The following is a 17,251-nucleotide window of genomic DNA, read 5'->3' on the forward strand; positions in this document are numbered from 1 at the left end:
CTGTGTGCTGGCCCTGGGCAATGTCCTAGGGCCTGGCAGGTGGAGGGGACACCTGATGTGGGCACACAGGTAGACTGGGGAGGCGAATGTGGAGCCTGCCATGGGTGGGGCCAGACCCACAGAGAGGACACAGAACAGGAGAGAGGAGGGATGGCCTTGGGGAGGCAGGTGGACCCCCTGGCGGGGCTGGAAGTTTGCATTTTCTTCTAACAGTGGTAGTGTGTAAGCTGAGGAAGGACCTCATTTGGTCTGGGGTTTCACGAAGCGGGGGGGCATGGGAGTGGGTGCCCAGAGCCCTGGGACCGCTTCTGTAACTGTTTCTTCACCCTTAGGGGCCTTCGGGGCAAGGGTACAGTCTCAGGTACAAGAGAAGGTGAGGGGACATTAGAACCTTTACTGGTTCATTTTTAATCTCGTCTTAGAGTGTATTTCTCATGGTTTATGGTGTGCATATCAATTGAATATATATCACTTACATTAATTTGTAAACAAATGAACAGTGCACCTACCTTGTGCCCAGGGTGCTAAGAGGCTGCCAGGCAGCAAGTCAGGAGAGGTGGGCGGTGGTCCACAATGCAGCCCAGCAGCTGATGAACATGTAGCCCTCGGCAGGATGCAATACGGTTTCAAATTTTTAACAAGAAAAAAAACCCGTACGTACTTAAATTTTCCTGGAATTAGTCCTTAAAAAAGAAAGACAAGAAAACCCTGGCTCCCCACTGCCTGGGACAGTGGCCACATCCCTGCAGGTGATTGTCCTCCCATGATGTGAGCTAGGTCCCCACTGTCTATCTCCTCACCCCTGGGGCCATGGCTGCAGATGAGTTTAAAGGGCCTGGTGACCCCAACTCAGCTCAGACTATGTGGGAAACAATGAGTGGATAATTCCTGAGGATTTTAGAGAAGGAGCATGGGAAAATTGTGAAACAAGTAAAAACTAAAATGAGAGATGGCCATACTGTTGTCACTTCAGCATGTGAGTTTTGTTTTTCAAAATTGGATTTATGAGGTTAGACAACTATTTTCTCGAACTTATTCTAGAAAAAGTGCTGCATACCTCATTGCTGAATATCACAATTGTCCCCAGGTGGCCGAGGGGAGTTCCCTAAGGTGACCATATGCTATTCAGTAATGAAATATGGAGCACTTTTCCTAGAATGAGTTCTTGAACTTAATTGTCAGACCTCGTAAACATAAATGCGTCCCTGTGTCCTGTGGATACGTGCACAGTATGGCCTCCTCCTGGGGAAGGCGTGACCAGGGGCCCTGCAGGCTTCCAGTGTGACGTGCTTGCAGGGAGAAGGGACTTTGGTTAGGCCTCCGGGTTTGGGTGTGTCCTATGCTGAGTTAGTGCAGAAGAGAACAGGATTAGTAAGTACTGGATTTAGCTTCCTCACCGCCTCAACATAAATGCCGGCGCAGTGAAGCAGCTTGGCTTTCTCTGTCCTAAGCGTCTCTGCTTCAGAGACACTGCCTGCCCTCGTTAACCGAAAATTTCTTGATCTAGAAGTTCTCCAATGTTGTGCTCAATTCTCATTTTAGCCTCTTACGTTCTTTGGCAGTATTTCCTCAGCTAGAAAAATGTTCTTCTGGGAATAGGGTTTCCCTGAGATCGTGGCTAGAGGATGTCAACAGCTGAATGGTCAGTACCAGGTGATTGCAGCATACCCAGCGTGCCAAGACAGGTGCAAGTGCACGTTGGCCACAGACCCTTACACATCACGGGTGCACATGCAGTTTCCAGTGTTTTTTCAGAAACGTGCTTCTCCTGTGGTAGAGCAAGGAAGTGGTATGACACCTATCTGAGATGCTCGTCTGCCTACTCTGAGGACAGCTGTCTACCTGGCCTGGCTCTGGGGTTCCTCCCTCTGCTGCCTTAACCCCCAGTACTCTGCTGCGCCTCTTCTCCTTTTCTGCTCCTCTGGTTTGGGGTCCACCTTCCAAAGGTTGTTCCGGAGTGCCTCATGGGCACAGACTGAGTGGTCAGGTGCATGGCAGGCTCTGTGTGAAGTGGTCAATGCAGGTACCCTCAGACCTTGAGAGCTGGATAAGAGGGTGTTCTGGGTTCGGATCCCAATTCTGCCACATATTAGTTTCATGGTCCTGAACAGAAATCTTTGTGCCCTAAGCCTTGTGGAGCTGATGATGACAGTGCCTCCCCTGTTCAGTAAGCAGGACAGTGCTGGGAGGTGGTCAGGGCAGGTGTGTGTCCACAGTCACTGAGTTGCTGGGTGGGCCCCAATGGCAGTTTGCAGGGCCCCTCGCCAGACCCGCAGATTTGCCTGACTCCTGAAGAGTAGTTGCACCTTGGCCCCAGAGTGACAAACAGTAGTAGAAGAAACACTGTCTAAAAAAAGTTGGCTTAATTTGTCTTCTCAAAGCTGTTTTGTTTGGGGGTTTTTTTATTTGGAGGGGGGGGATGTTCCCAGCTGACTAACTTTGCATTCTTCATTCAAGGACCATCTTTGAATAATCTTGCTGAGTTAGAAGCATACTAAAAATAACAGAGGAAGCCCTTGCACTGTGCTGTGCAGGTCAGGTCTGGCTGTCCCTGTGCCTCCCAGTGGACCCACTGCTGCTCCTTTGCAAACACGGTTCCTTGTTGCCATGGCAGGGTCACCCCTGGCACAGGATAAAGCACAGGGACTTGCAGGAATGCAGGGCACTTTCTGCTCTTTCGACCAGATGCTGTTCAAAATAATTACCATCAATTTTTGAAAACTTAAAATGACCTTGCATTTTCTGCTTCTTATTTTGTCCGAGGCTTTTGGGTATTTTGGTTTCTTAATTTGTGTGAGTGAAAATGATAATGATGTTGCAAAAGAAGCTCTTGGTATGCTGAGTTGCTGGGTACCAGACAGTGCCTGAAATACCACTCCCTTCTGACTTGATTCCATGGACCATCCAGAGTTTTATTTTTATTCTGAAGCTTCTTTTATGTATTTTTAAATTATTTTCTAAAAATTCAGAATACTACAGATGTGCAAATGTTTTGATTACATGGATTGCTTTTGTGCAATTTGAGTCACAATTGTAAGTATGTCCCCATCACCCAGAGAGTGTGCCCTGTACCCTTTAGGGGTGAATTTACTCCTCCCCTCCCACCTGCTTGAATTCCATTGAGTTTTGCTTCCATATGTGCACATGGGAGTTGATGGATAGTTCAAATTTAATAGTCAGTACATGAGGTGTTTGTTTTTCCATTCTTGTGATACTTCACTTAGAAGAATGACCTCCAGTGCCATCCAGGTTGTTACCCATTTTTTTACTGAGGACAGCTGTTTCCCTGGCCTGGCAAACACTGAGTAGTACTCCATGGTAGACATTGACTACATTTCATTAATCCACTCGTGTATTGATGGGCACGTGGGTTGATGATACATCTTTATGACTGAATTATTCTGCAATAGTCAATAAGTGTCTTTTTGATAAAACGGCTTTCTTCTTTGTGTAACTACCCAACGGTGGACTTGCTGGAGCAAATGGTAGGTCTGCTTTTGGTTCTTTGAGGTGTCTTCATATGGCTTTCTGTAGAGGTAATAGCTTGCCGTCCTTAAGAGCTCCTTTCTCTCTGTGTCCACACCAGCATCTGTTGTTTTAGGAGTTTTTGGTAAGAGCCATTCTCACTGGATTAGATGATCTCTCATTGTGCTTTGATTTACATTTTCATGATGAGTAGAAACATTGAGCATTTTTTCATGTTTATTGGCTATTAGTCGGTTTTTTTTTTTGAAAAGCTTCTGTTGTGTCTTTTGCCCTTTTTTTTAAATGGGGTTGTTTGATTTTTTTTCTTGCTGATTTGCTTGAGTTCTTTGTAGATTGTGTTTATTAGCCCTTTATCAGATGTAGAGCATGCAAAATATATTTTCTCTCATTCCGTGGGTTGTCTGTTTGCTGTATTGATTGTTTCCTTGGCTGTGTAGAAGCTTTTTAATATATCAAGTCCTATTTATTAATTTTTGGTGTTGCTATGATTACCTTTGGGTCTTCTTCATAAATTCTTTGCCTAGGCATGTTTTTTCTTTAGTTGGGGAGCTCTGACGTAATTGTCCTTTTTTAACTCCAAGCAATTCTGTTTTGTCTAAGATGTGTACAGCAGCAGAGGTTGTGTGCCTTGTATGTGCCTCTATTTCAGGCTGCGCCCAGCCCAGGCTTTGGGCCCACACTCCACTGTTCTGTGAGGCTCTGTTCTCAAGGCAGCCTCGTTGCCCAGGAAGGTTGCTGGTGCACTGGTCATTACATTTCCACTCTAGGCCAGAAGTGGGTCAGAGGGGTGGTGTACAGTGATCCTAACGTGCCTCTCAGGGCTTCTGTGAGGTTGTCCAGTAGTCGCCCCTCTCTTTCCACTGGTTGTCTCCAACTGCAAAGGAAGCAGGAAGTGTAGTCTTCTATCTGGGTGTGTGACTACCCAGAAGAACAGTGAGGGAAGGGAGAAGGAAACTGGGTTTGGGGAGGGTACCCTGCCCTCTGGGCCATCTCACCATGCGCAGCACCGGTGGAAACTCTAGCCTGTGTTGGCTGCTCACTGCGTTCTCTCTCTCCTGGCTTCACTTCACTGGAAGCTGGGATCATGTGGGAAAGCAGGAGCTTCTTCTTGAGAATACCGATCCTCAGAATGCTGGTGTCTTGATTCCCCTTTTGCCGTAGCAGGAAATAAAATGAACATGGAGTGCAATCTCCTTGGGCTGCTAGGGCACAATGGGGGGCAATGTGATCAGGTTAGTTTTTACTGCTGTGCCCAAAGTGAAGCCCAGCCTGGTTGTTTTAGGAGCCCCAGCACCCCTGAAAGAAGGCAGCCTCCTGCCACTGCAGTCGGAGGCCTGAACAGCAGGGCTGGGCCCCTGTGGCAATTAAGAACCAAGGAATCAGTGGCCCAGTGGGGCCTCAGCTCATGTTTTATCTGTGCAACTCACTCGCTGGGACTCGCCTGTGCTCTTGGGGTGCGTAACAGTATCCAGAGAGGAGGAGCTGCCCAGAGCTTGGTTGGTAATGGACACACCCAGGCTGGCGACTGGCCCTAGTGGGTGGCACTGCCGATTGTAGAGGATTTCTCAATCTCTGCCAACTGTGGCAGCTCCCTGGGCCCTGGGAGGTTTTAGTTCTCAGGGAAGTGGGCTGGGAGCCAGGTGTGGCACTCAGGGCGGATGGGCCGAGGGCCTGGCGTACGTGCAGGCGTGGCGGGCCCCTGGGGTGCGGGAGGTGCAGCGTTCAGGTCTGGGCTCGGACCTGGTCAGATTCTCCATATTAGGGATGTAAGCTGAGCTCTGCTGTAGTGACTAAAGCAAGGAAGCGATTTTTGAAGCATTTTTTTAGACACTATCCCTGTTTGGTTTTGACAAATGGAACTTTTTTTTAAACAGTGAATACAATAATTTTGCCCTTTATTAAGGCGTGGTTGAGGTTTATATTTTGGGGTTCTCTCTTTTGAGCTTTGCTGCTGTCTTTGAGGATGGTATTGAAAGGAAAAGTTTTAAATAACTTGGGTAGTAATTAATGTCTGTGTGAGGGGAGGAACAGAAGGTTTTCACATGTTTTGCCTAGAAGATTGCTATTTTTTTGGCAGACTAAGGCTTTTATTTAAGGATGAGGCTTTTCCTGGAGTCTATTTGAGGGTGCCAGGAGGGTCCGGGCCTCTAAAAGCCTTTTGGAGCTGCTTGAATCCAGAAAATAAATATTGCAAGCTTATTCCTGCTCTGTTTCCCTTTGCTTCTTCTCTCCCTCTACATTTCAACAGCTGCTTTGTCTTCACGTTTTCTCTTTTTGCCCACTATGTGGTCAGGGGAAGTAACAAGGCTGGAGACTTTACTGTACTGGCCTTTAAGTATGTGTATTTATATAAGACTAAAGCATGCAGAGAAGTGGGACACTTTGGTTGGTTAATATACTTAAAATGCTTAGTGAGTAGTATAAATAATAACAGATAATGATTTTTAGATATTATTACTGAATTCCATGTTAATTAAGGGTTAGACAAAAGACTCTTGATTTTGCACGTTACTCTCAAGTCCAGTGTTCTGCTTTTGTGCGTCAGTGCCAAGTGAGAGAAGAACCACTGCCAGGTCCTAGTGGCTGACTGAAGGCCGATTATTTGCAGTCATCACGTCAAAGAGTCACTGGGGAGTGTGAACCAGGCAGCTGGGCAGTGCATTTATCTGCGGAAACAGGATTGTTGCTTGTTTGGCGACTGATCTGCCTGCTGGACACTGGCACCTTTCCTGAGCCTCTGTGAGGTCCTTATGTTCGTGCTTAGACACCCATCCTTCAGAAGGGGAGGAAAAGTTATCTATAAAATACAGATAATCACAGCTTTTGTTTTCATATCACATTAGTATTAGAATGGACTGACGTTGATAACTGCAAAGATGACCCTGGTGCCCTCCCCCACCCTTGTTTAGCGACACTTTAATCCCATGGCAGCCTAGCCCTTAGGACACCAGAGATTGCCCAGGAAGCTTCTGTTTTCACATAAACCTCTCTTTTTAAAAGATGGGACATGGATTTTATTAGTTTAGTTGATGGCCACCTCTGCCCCTACCGTGTGCATGGAAAAGCAACATGGCCCCTTCCTGCTGCTGAGCGTTCTCTGATTCTTTCACTGATTAAGCCTACTAAACACAGTGAAGGTAGGATTGTTGCTGTCCTCTCAGGATTAGTCCAAGATAAGAAAAGTCTGATAATTAATTTGTCTGTGTTTTTTGTAAGATCCAATGAGCACATTTGAACCAGCAGGTTGTTTTCCATGTTGTCCAGGCTTTTTAGCGCTGATCTCATTCTGCCATATATGAGAAGCTTGTTAATGTGCATTTACTTCTAGTAGATTCTCAATTACTGAGAGAAATACGTTTTTATGAATTCTTACTGATGTGCACTAAAATGCACGTGCTGTATGTACACACACTGGCCACCTGCTCTGTGTATATCACATGTTGTGGGGAGAATAGCCCAGTAGCAGTAGTAGCTATGGTTCTTCGAAGAGTTTGCAGTCCAGTAAGGAAGAGGAGACCTGATCCTGACCAGGCGTGCTGGCTCATGCCTGTAGTCCCAGCTACTGATGAGGTTGTGGCGGGAGGATTGCTTGAGCCCAGAAGTTTGAAGCCAGCCTGGGCAATATAGCAAGACCCCATTTCTAAAAACAAAACAAAACCTGCTTCTAAGTTAAGTGTGGGAAATGAGCCCAGGGAGTTCAAGGAAGGCTGCCTCAAGAGAGAAGAGGTTTTGAGAACACAATCTTGAAGGATTTAAGTTTATTTGGACAAGCTAGTATCTTGTACATAGTACCAGTCAGGTGTCCAGTGAATGATTAAGTTGAATTACTGTGGACAGCATTTTATGAAGATCTGTAGATTGATTCATTTGGACTTTTCAAAAGCACCTTCTTTAAATCAGTATAGAGGCAAAGAATAAAAGAGGATTTGCATTGCTCATTTAGCAAGCTCCAATCCCACATATGCTTTGCTCTCTCCATGCCAGTCCCAGAGGGTGCAGACTGTGACTTCTGCAGAGTCCAGTCATGTGCTTGCCTGGTTTCAGCTGTAAAGCACAGGATGCCCCTCTGAAGGGCTGAGTTCTGTTTGGAACTGAACTTTAGAAAGTTGGCCCTTGGGTGCCTCCATTCACCCTCCTGGATGATCTTTGGTTGCATTTTAGGCTAATCTTGAAGTAATTTTCTTTTCCAGATACATTGGACCTTCTGCCTTATTTGATTTCCCAAACTAAAAAGTTTGGGAACTCAACTTACACAGTGATTTTTTTTTTTTTTCTCTGTTTGTTTTAAATCCGATGAATCCCCACATCGGGATGAGAATGTCCCTGGAAGGACAGCCTGGGGGTGCCCCTCCCACCCTATGTTGCTGGCAGCTCCACTAATATACTCTCTCGGCTGTCTTTCATGGGGAGACACAGGCCTCAGCCGTGTGCAGGGTGTGTCTCCTCTCAGACCTTCAGGATTGTCGTTAGGATAGGCATGCAGTGGGCTTTTCTCCCAGGCTGGAGTATAGAGCCATTCATGCCTGGCCCCTTGTGGAGCTCTACCTTGGATTTACTGGGGTCTCTGGCAGTTCTGTAAACTTGCGTGAAAACAAGGGTCTCTGAAGGACAAGATTCTCTTGGGGAGTACTGCTAACAATGCAGATACTGGGATCCACCCGATCTGGCTGAATCACAGTCTCAGGGTCTCCTGGACTCTGTGGATGATACTGTAGGAGCTACTGCAAATCCCCCACTGCTGGACTTGAACGTGGTCATCTCCCAGAAGAGGCTACTCCTGAGAAGCAGGGGGACAACCATGAAGAGCCATGAACCCTGGGGCTAACTTCCTTATCCTCTGCTGCATCAGGGTACTTAGGACTGCTGACCGCTGGGAGGCCCACCTGACAAGACGTTGCACCTGTGCCCTGGGGAGGGCAGTGTGTCATGGCCGTCCTACCTCTGTGGGGTCTCTCGCCCTTTTCACCACCCAGGATACTCCAGAAATAGAGGCCAAGATAATCAGTTTTAAAAAGAAACCCCACTGACTTTGGTCAGACTTTTTGCTTCAGTTTTCACTTCAGGTTAACCATTCAGGGTAGAGGCTTAAGTCTCTTGATGTCTTTTTTCTTTTTTCCAAATAGAATTAGTTTGTTTGCCTGATTGTAAAAATAAGTGCATTCTCTTTATTTAAAAAAACTAGGCCATAGGAAAACACAAAGAAAGTTAAGTCACTTATAAATAAGAGAACCAGTACTGTATTTAATTTGTACACCCCACATTTTGGGGAGCCAGTAAGTGTGGGAGGCGCCTTGCACATTTGGCCACCTGATCAAGAACAACAGTTATTGCACCTTCCTAGAGCCTGGCTGTGTATTTCCTTTTGCCTTTTCTAGTTTGAGTTTGTATTTTATTTTCCACACTTTAGACATTCTCGCTGTGTTGGTTCATCTGTAATTTGCGTTCCTTCACTGTTTTGTGCTGCTGAGCTTGCCAGTGAAGCTGGAGTCTCTGCAGTAGAAAAGTGCCCACAGCTGTTGATGCTTTTGTTCTTTTTAGTGGGTGTTCTAGCAAATTTATTAAGTTTTTAACAGAAGATATTTTAGGGTAGAAAAATTTCAAGATTGTCAGAATTCTTTGATTTGGGAATTTTGTGTGTAAAAGTTTCTTTCAATACCATTTCCTGAAGTCTTATTTTTCTGTGGCGCTCTTACAAAACTCAGCATCACTGGCATTCCAATTTCAGCTCTTGTGTAACACGGCCCACCCTAGGAAGGTCACCTGATTGCATGTGCAGCAATCACGCTGGCAGGAGGGTGAGGGGACCCCTGGGGCTATTTGGGATCCTGGAGGCCTTTCCACTTTTCCACCTCTTGGGGGGGGTCTGCGCCCTGGGCCCCAAGGGACATTCTCCCTCCCCTCAGAGCAGGACCACCTAGCAGGCCAGGGCCAAGCTTCATACTTTATTGGATGCCTAAAAGACCCATTGTCCCATGTAAAATGTGATAGTAACCTGTTATCTAGTATATAACAGCTTTACCCCTGCCCCATTCTTGAGTCTTTTTGTTTCTTATAGGACATGGTGACAACATATTAAGAACATTTTGTACAAAGAGAGGTTTGCTGTAAGCCACCCTCACCCACGGCTGTGTTCATTTCTCCTTCTAGTAATAGCAAGGATGACTGAAACATGTTCAAAAGCCGTGTGCCAGGCATTGTGGTCAGGGCTGGCGTTCGCAGCCTCACAAACTGCCGCCACACTGAGGCCACATCCACCTGACGGGCGTGGACCAAGTGACTTGCCCCAGGTACTCCCAGAGTACTTGAACAACACAGTTTCCCACCAGGTTTGTCCGATTTTACATCCATGCCTTTAGCCACCAGCTACTATTCTGCTTGGTCTTCTGCTATTTTCATTTACCGAGTCTCATGTACACTGTCACACTCCTCCACAGGCCAGGACCAGCATTTAGCCGTGTCACATGTTGTGTGTGTTTCCGCTTTCTGTGCTCGGATCCTTTAATAGTCACAAGAACTCTAAGAATATCCACTCTAACTACCTGATTTTCCTGACGAGAGAAACAAGGCTAATATGGTAGATTTGCCCAGAGACCCGCAGTACTGGAAGGTGTCCTTTTAAATGGCCACAAAACATTTCTCCATCAAGTTCACACCATTGTTCCTTCAACCATCCCCTCAGGGAGATCTAGAGCCTGTCAGGGGTGTTTTTTTTGTTTGTTTGTTTGTTTTAGCCAATTTACAAAATAAGATGTGAAGGAAAATGTGCTTGGAAAATCCACAAGCAAGGTAGGTCTCTGCTCAGAGCTGGGCAGGCTGCAGAGCCCCTCAGTTGCTTCTGCCACCTGCCAGTGCTGTGCTGTGCTGTGTCTCAGGTGGGGTTTATGAATTGGGATATTGTTATTTTTACTTATTAAATTTTTTAATAAGAATACCACCCTTAATAATTATGTTTTTTATATAATTTGAATTAACAGAAGTTTGTGTTATGTTAAACACTTTCAGCACCTCTTATTTCCAGACCAGCAGTCCCCAAATTAAACCCCAACTTATGGGAATCCCAGGTGTTGTTGGGCACCCCATCTCCCAAGTCCCCTCCCTCCCAGCTGCTTGGGGCACCACCAGAATCCAGGCTTGTCATTTGCAGTGGCCAGGCCAGGCAGGTCAGCATTTACTTTGCACCCTTAGCAATTCATGTTCTCACAGAGGTCTTCATACAGTCCCCTGCTGTGTCTTTTGCAAGGCTTTCAAATTGGAGCCCTGCCTTGTTCCTCAGTCCTAGTGGTCCTTGGGCAGATCAGAGTCTCTAGAGCAGTGGTTCTCAACCTTCCTAATGCCGCAACCCTTTAATACAGTTTCTATGGGTCGCAACCCACAGGTTGAGAACCGCTGCTCTAGAGGGTCTTCTCTGGGACAGTGGTATTTCATGAGTGTGCTGGGACAGAGCTGCTGCTCTGGGGGCTGTACATGAATCATCATTTCTCTAAGCATCTAGGTTCCTGAGAGGCAGAGACTGTCTTGTGGCAGACATGACATTATGCAGCGCAAGGAGACAGCACAGTCTGTACCCTGGTGTAGCTCTGAGGGGGAGTGACCTTTGTGGAGTCACTCTGATTCAAATATCAGTGCTCCAGGACAGAGCCTCTAAAATTTCTCTTTCTTTGTCTTTTCTGGAAGAGGTTTTTGAGTCTGTCATCCCAGTTTCCTTTTGAAGTTTTCTGTGTCATTTTTAAATTGTCCCAGATTTGTTTTTCCCCAGACATGCCTTCCTGCAGTCCTGTCCTTGGTCAGCAGATATAATGCCCTTTCTCTTCTTGGGGAGATATAGGGGTCTGCGTTGTCTTTTGCTCCCAGTATCCCGTGCTCCTTATTGGACACATTCCCCAAGCATCTGTCCTGTTGGAGAGTGTCGCACTCTGGCTACCTTGGGTGTGGCCATTTGGCCCTGGGAAACAGGAGCAGAGGGATGGGGAGCGGGAGCCCCATGGTCCTGAGTCTGTGTCCCCCATGGAAGGACATTCCCTGCTGTTCTTTGTGTCGGATGCCCTAGTCTAGGCTTTAAGGTTCAGCCTCTCCAGAAAGTAAACTGAAGAAGGGCCTTCTGTGGGGTAGAAGGAAGGGCCTGGGGAGAGGAGGAGTCTACTACCTTAACTTTAAAATACTCCCTGGAAGCTCTCCCATAAACTTTCCTCTCTCTCGCTCATTATTTCTTTGCCTCTACAATAAAGTTAGCTGCCTTGGGCGGCGCCTGTGGCTCAGTTGGTAAGGCGCCGGCCCCATATACCGAGGGTGGCGGGTTCAAACCCGGCCCGGCCAAACTGCAACCAAAAAAAATAGCTGGGCGTTGTGGCGGGCGCCTGTAGTCCCAGCTGCTCGGGAGGCTGAGGCAAGAGAATCGCTTAAGCCCAGGAGTTGGAGGTTGCTGTGAGCTGTGTGAGGCCATGGCACTCTACCGAGGGCCATAAAGTGAGACCCTGTCTCTACAAAAAAAAAAATAAATAAAGTTAGCTGCCTTTATACCACCAGGAATTAAGTGGACAATTTTTATTTCTGTGACAACTTTCTGGGTAGTGGGGTAGGTGGTGGGATGCTTCTCCTCTCAAAATGAAATGCTTCTCCTCTCAAAACTTCTCTTCAGCAAAAGGAAGTTTGGTGCCATGTCCTAGGTCACTTGGGCTCAGTACGGGTCCTGGGGGGATCTCTGACCTGCTACTGAATGAGGCAGCCTCATCTTAAACCAGCTCATCCTCAGTTTGGCCCAATTCCAGGAGTCTTCCATTTCCAGACGGACCTGGGGAATATCCAAGGCCAGAATAGGCCCTTGGTGTGGGAGTTTTAGGGCAAGAACATTGAGATAAAATATACAACTAACCCATTTAAATGTTCTATTCTGTGATTTTTAATGTATTCACAAAGTTGTGCAACTGTCACCACAGTCAGTTTTAGAACATTTTTATCACCTCCCCAAAGAAACCCATTCCTTGGTAACCATTTCGTCACTCTCCATCCCCCACCCCTCACCCCAGCATGTCCCTTCTTTCTCTGTAAATTGGGTAAGAATGTTTTAGAGAGATTTCCTCCAAGGGTAGGCTCTGGCTCATATGGGAACCCTTCTGAGTGGTGGACAGAAGTTCTGGCATGGGAACACCCTGGGCCTTAGTAGGTATTTCCAACAGGAAAAACAGGCAGTGTGTGTGTAGTCGGGTGTAAGATGGAATACACAGCTCCTTCTGGAAAATACGGTAATTGCAAGGCATGCTCATTAACTCTCCTGCTAGGAACCCACCCCTTAATGGAAATATTACAGGGAGAGGTGTAATTGGCAAGTTTGTGAGCACCCTGGGGAGACATCGATTAGAAATAAAGCAGCATCCTTCCTGCTGTTTTCTCCTCCTCCGCCTGAGTTAGCAGATAACCTGCTTCAGGATAATTTTTGGAAGTGAATCAGGTGATGCTTTTAAAATAGCTGTTACAGCAAAGATAAAAATGTTTATTGTAACTGGACCCACACCTTTTACCATTAACTAAGATAGACTCTCACTGGATTAAAGATTTAAACTTATGACATGAAACTATAAAAATACTAGAAGAAAGTGCAGGGAAAACCCTTGAAGAAATCGGTCTGGGTGAATATTTTATGAGGAGGACCCCCCGGGCAATTGAAGCAACACCAAAAATACACTACTGGGACTTGATCAAACTGAAAAGCTTCTGCACAGCCAAGAACACAGTAAGTAAAGCAAGCAGGTAGCTCTCAGAATGGGAGATGATATTTGCAGGTTATGTCTCCGAAAAAGGTTTAATAACCAGAATCCACAGAGAACTCAAACGTATTAGTAAGAAAAAAACAAGTGATCCCATCTCGGGGTGGGCAAGGAGTTGAATAGAAACTTCTCTGAAGAAGACAGGTGCATGGCCTACAGACATATGAAAAAATGCTCATCATCCTTAATCATCAGAGAAATGCAAATCAAAACTACTTTGAGATACCATCTAACTCCAGTAAGATTAGCCCATATCACAAAATCCCAAAACCAGAGATGTTGGCGTGGATGTGGAGAAAAGGGAACACTTCTACACTGCTGGTGGGAAAGCAAACTAATACGTTCCTTTTGGAAAGATGTTTGGAGAACACTTAGAGAACTCAAAATAGACCTACCATTTGATCCTACAATTCCTCTACTAGGTATATATCCAGAAGACCAAAAATCACATTATAACAAAGATATTTGTACCACAATGTTTATTGCAGCCCAATTCATAATTGCTAAGTCATGGAAAAAGCCCAAGTGCCCATCGATCCACGAATGGATTAATAAATTGTGGTATATGTACACCATGGAATATTATGCAGCCTTAAAGAAAGATGGAGACTTTACCTCTTTCATGTTTACATGGATGGAGCTGGAACATAACTCTTCTTAGCAAAGTGTCTCAAGAATGGAAGAAAAAGTATCCATTGTACTCAGCCCTACTGTGTCAAACTATAACGCAATTATAGCCCAAGAATATGAGGAAAGGGCAGAGAGAGAGAGGAGGGGAGGGGGGAGGATGGGTGGAGGAAGGGTAATTGGTGGGACCACACCTACGGTGCATCTTACAAGGGTACATGTGAAGTTTACTAATTGTAGAATATAAATGTCTTAACACAATAACTAAGAAAATGCCCTGAAGGCTATGTTAACCAGTTTGATGAAAATATTTCAAATTGTATATAAAACCAGCACATTGTACCCCATGATTGTGTTAATGTACACAGCTATGATTTAATTTAAAAAAATGTTTATTGTTAAGCCTTAATTACTAAACTACTATTACAGTAGGAAATTGTCCTACTGATACCATTTATAGATGGTATTTGGTTTTGTCTGACATATCCAGATCCCTGCCCGTTCTGTAAAATGTTGTTTTGTTTTATTAAAACCTCAATCTATATGCACATGTTATCTAGATTCTTAGTTTTTCTAACTGGAAAGCACCTTCAAGGTGATCGCTTCTATTTAGGCCATTTCATTTGTTAGTGAAGAAAATGGAAGTGAGAAGAGATTGGGTCAGGTGGCTCCAAGCTGATTTTCTTCTCTGATGGTGTCACCTGTATGGTGTGTCTCCTCACCTCCCATTTCTGCACTCAATAAGACTCAGGATCAAAGCCAGGAGGTAGAGGGAGGGGTGGTCTGGAGAGGCCTTTCTGCCCTGGCTTCCAGATTCCTGGACCCAAGGAGCCCACATGCCTCTTTTTTGCCTCACATCTGAATCCTGTTCTTTGAAGTTCCCCACCTGTTATGGGGCAGAAGCCACGTCTTTTTTCCAGTTGACCTTGATGGTCTAGTGTGATATAATCTGATATAAGCACAGGGGCTTTCACACCACAGAAGGTCAAAAGTCTTTACTACATGCACTTCTGGCAAATTGTCAGATATAGCTTATTTTGCTGGTATGTAGCAATTGAGGAAATCGGGGAAAGAGAAAACTAGTGAAGGGTCAAAGAGACCATCTTTAAATACTTGTCATCATTCCGGCCTTCCTGTCCAGCATTGGTAGAATAGGGTGTGTGTACAAGCACGCGTGCGCACGCGCACATACACACACCCCATGCACACCATGTACACTGTGTTCCTTTGGCTCTATTGTTCCCAAGTGGAGCTTACCTTAGCCCAGTGCAGCTCACCTGATGGGAACCCTCAGCCAGAGTCTGGCTCCAAGGTTCTCCCCTTATCTCCATGGATCAGGGGCATGTGGCCCTTCCTCAGATACCTGAGCCTGGACAGATGCTGGCTCTGTGACTTACAGAAGAGCCCAGGGGCCTCACAGAGCAGCTTAGAAAAGTGGGTGCTGTGCCCTTCAAGCCAAAGTACTGGTGGAGGGAATTTCCAGTGGGCTGTGGGAAACTAAAGAGAGTGGAAATGACATCAGACGTTCCTTTATACATGACTTAAGAAGAGAGAAAATTGCAGAATATTTTAAAACAGCCTTGGGTTGCCCTTTAAGCCAGAACCACAGGAGTGATGCTGACTACCCATTAGAGACCACCATCCCCGTTCACATTTCAGCATCTGAGCTGTGCCTCCCAGGAGGCCCCCTCCTACAAACAGGATCAAAATCCTTCTATTCTGATATTGTGTTTAGAAATACAAACCTAGTACCTGGAGGTCAGATAGCAGCCTAGTGCTTAACCTGCCAGCGGCAGAGTGTGCCGTCATGGTGAGGCCTTGGGAACACCCAGCACTGGCCCAGTGGAGGCAGTTTCAGTTACTGATTTTTCTCTGTTGGGTGTGGGCAGTGTGGCTGTCAGAGCAGACATGGGAAAAAGCACCACATGCAGTGCTGAGTCACTTCCTTTGAAGTGGGTCCCCAGGCAAAGACTCAAAAGGACCCTTCTTTCATTCCCTTTCTGGATTGTAGATCATATCGTAACCTTTTCTTAAACCCTACTTTTTAGAAACTATTTCACTAAGAGCAAAGGGGTCCTAAAATAGAAGGGGCGTTTGCTCATGTCTGTGCAAGATTTGTGTTAGATTTACTATTTAAACATAACTACAGGATTAAACACAGGGGTAGACCGAGCAGCCAGCTGTCCAGAGGCTCTGTGCAGGTCACACTGCAGATCTCACCATGGTCAAGTGTTGAATTCCCGCATGAGCTGGACCCCTTCTGAGACTATTAAAAGGGCATATAGATAAGTGTTTACACACATTCTGTCCTTCCATCCATGCTTTACAGGGAGCCCTGTCTAAAAAGTTGTACCGCTGGCCAGTGTTGCTTGTCTTTGGTGGGCAGGCTGCACTAATTGGGTTTGGTTTTGTTTCGTTTTTGGCCAGGGCCAGGTTTGAACCTGCCACCTCTGGATTATGGGGGGATAATAGATAATAGAGCCACAGGCGCCGCCGCCCTTTGGTTTTGTTTTTTTAACTGAGTCCTGTAGTTAGCCACTCTTTGGTTGGTAACTTGTCAGTTTAGAAATCAGAAGGTGTTTTGGGTAAATAAAGCCTAAATTTTTTAATAGGTAGAAGTTTCTTAGAACCAGATGAATGTAGGATAGTCTTCACCTGCTCATCCAAGCACATGGGTGTTTGCTTTGACACCTGAGCCTGGCAGTCCTCTGCTTGTTTACATGTGGTCATCTTCGGCAGAAAACCCAGGGCTGGTGGTTTAAAGCCCTAGACGGAAGTGCAGGATCCCCACTTTCTGAGACTCTCTACTTTTGTCCTATCCTCTGGTTGATGTGACGGAACCTATCTATAAAATCTCTGTGTAAATGGCAACCATGTTATCTCAGTTTTCCAGTGTACATTCTTTGTTGTTTTTGTTTGTTTGTTTGGTTGGTTGGTTGGTTTTTTTTTTTTTTTTTTTTTTCAGTTTCTTGCCAGGGCTGGGTTTGAACCTGCCACCTCCAGCCTATGGGGCCGGTGCCCTACTCCTTTGAGCCACAGGCGCCGCCCATGCGTACATTCTTTGTGAGGGGGCGAATCCCACCTGGGTGTGACCACAGCTGCTGTCTCAGACAGGAAGTGTCTCTGTCTGTCCGGAGCCTCTATGGGAGGTGGCTATGGGCACCAGGCTGAGAGGGTTTATATCTGTCTGTTAATATGTACCATAGAAGGACAGCTGATGTCCAAAAGAGCCAAAATTCACGTTCACGGTGTCCTAACAAAAGCATAGAAAATACTCTTTGGGGCACAGATTTGGGGGCTAAGTCATAGATATTTAGGTGAAGCAGGACACACCTTGACTGCATTGGGGCCTCCCCTCTTCTGTGTCCTCCTGACCT

General features: G+C 45.9%; 1 protein-coding gene across 1 annotated transcript in view; it reads left to right on the forward strand.

Annotated features, from left to right (window-relative positions):
• The window catches only part of FOXK1 (forkhead box K1), a 70,982-nt gene that overhangs the window by 33,336 nt on the left and 20,395 nt on the right, over nucleotides 1–17,251 (forward strand). The gene's annotated exons all lie outside the window — the stretch shown is intronic.

The sequence above is a fragment of the Nycticebus coucang genome, chromosome 12, assembly GCF_027406575.1.
Source record: "Nycticebus coucang isolate mNycCou1 chromosome 12, mNycCou1.pri, whole genome shotgun sequence".
Classification (NCBI taxonomy): Eukaryota; Metazoa; Chordata; class Mammalia; order Primates; family Lorisidae; genus Nycticebus; species Nycticebus coucang.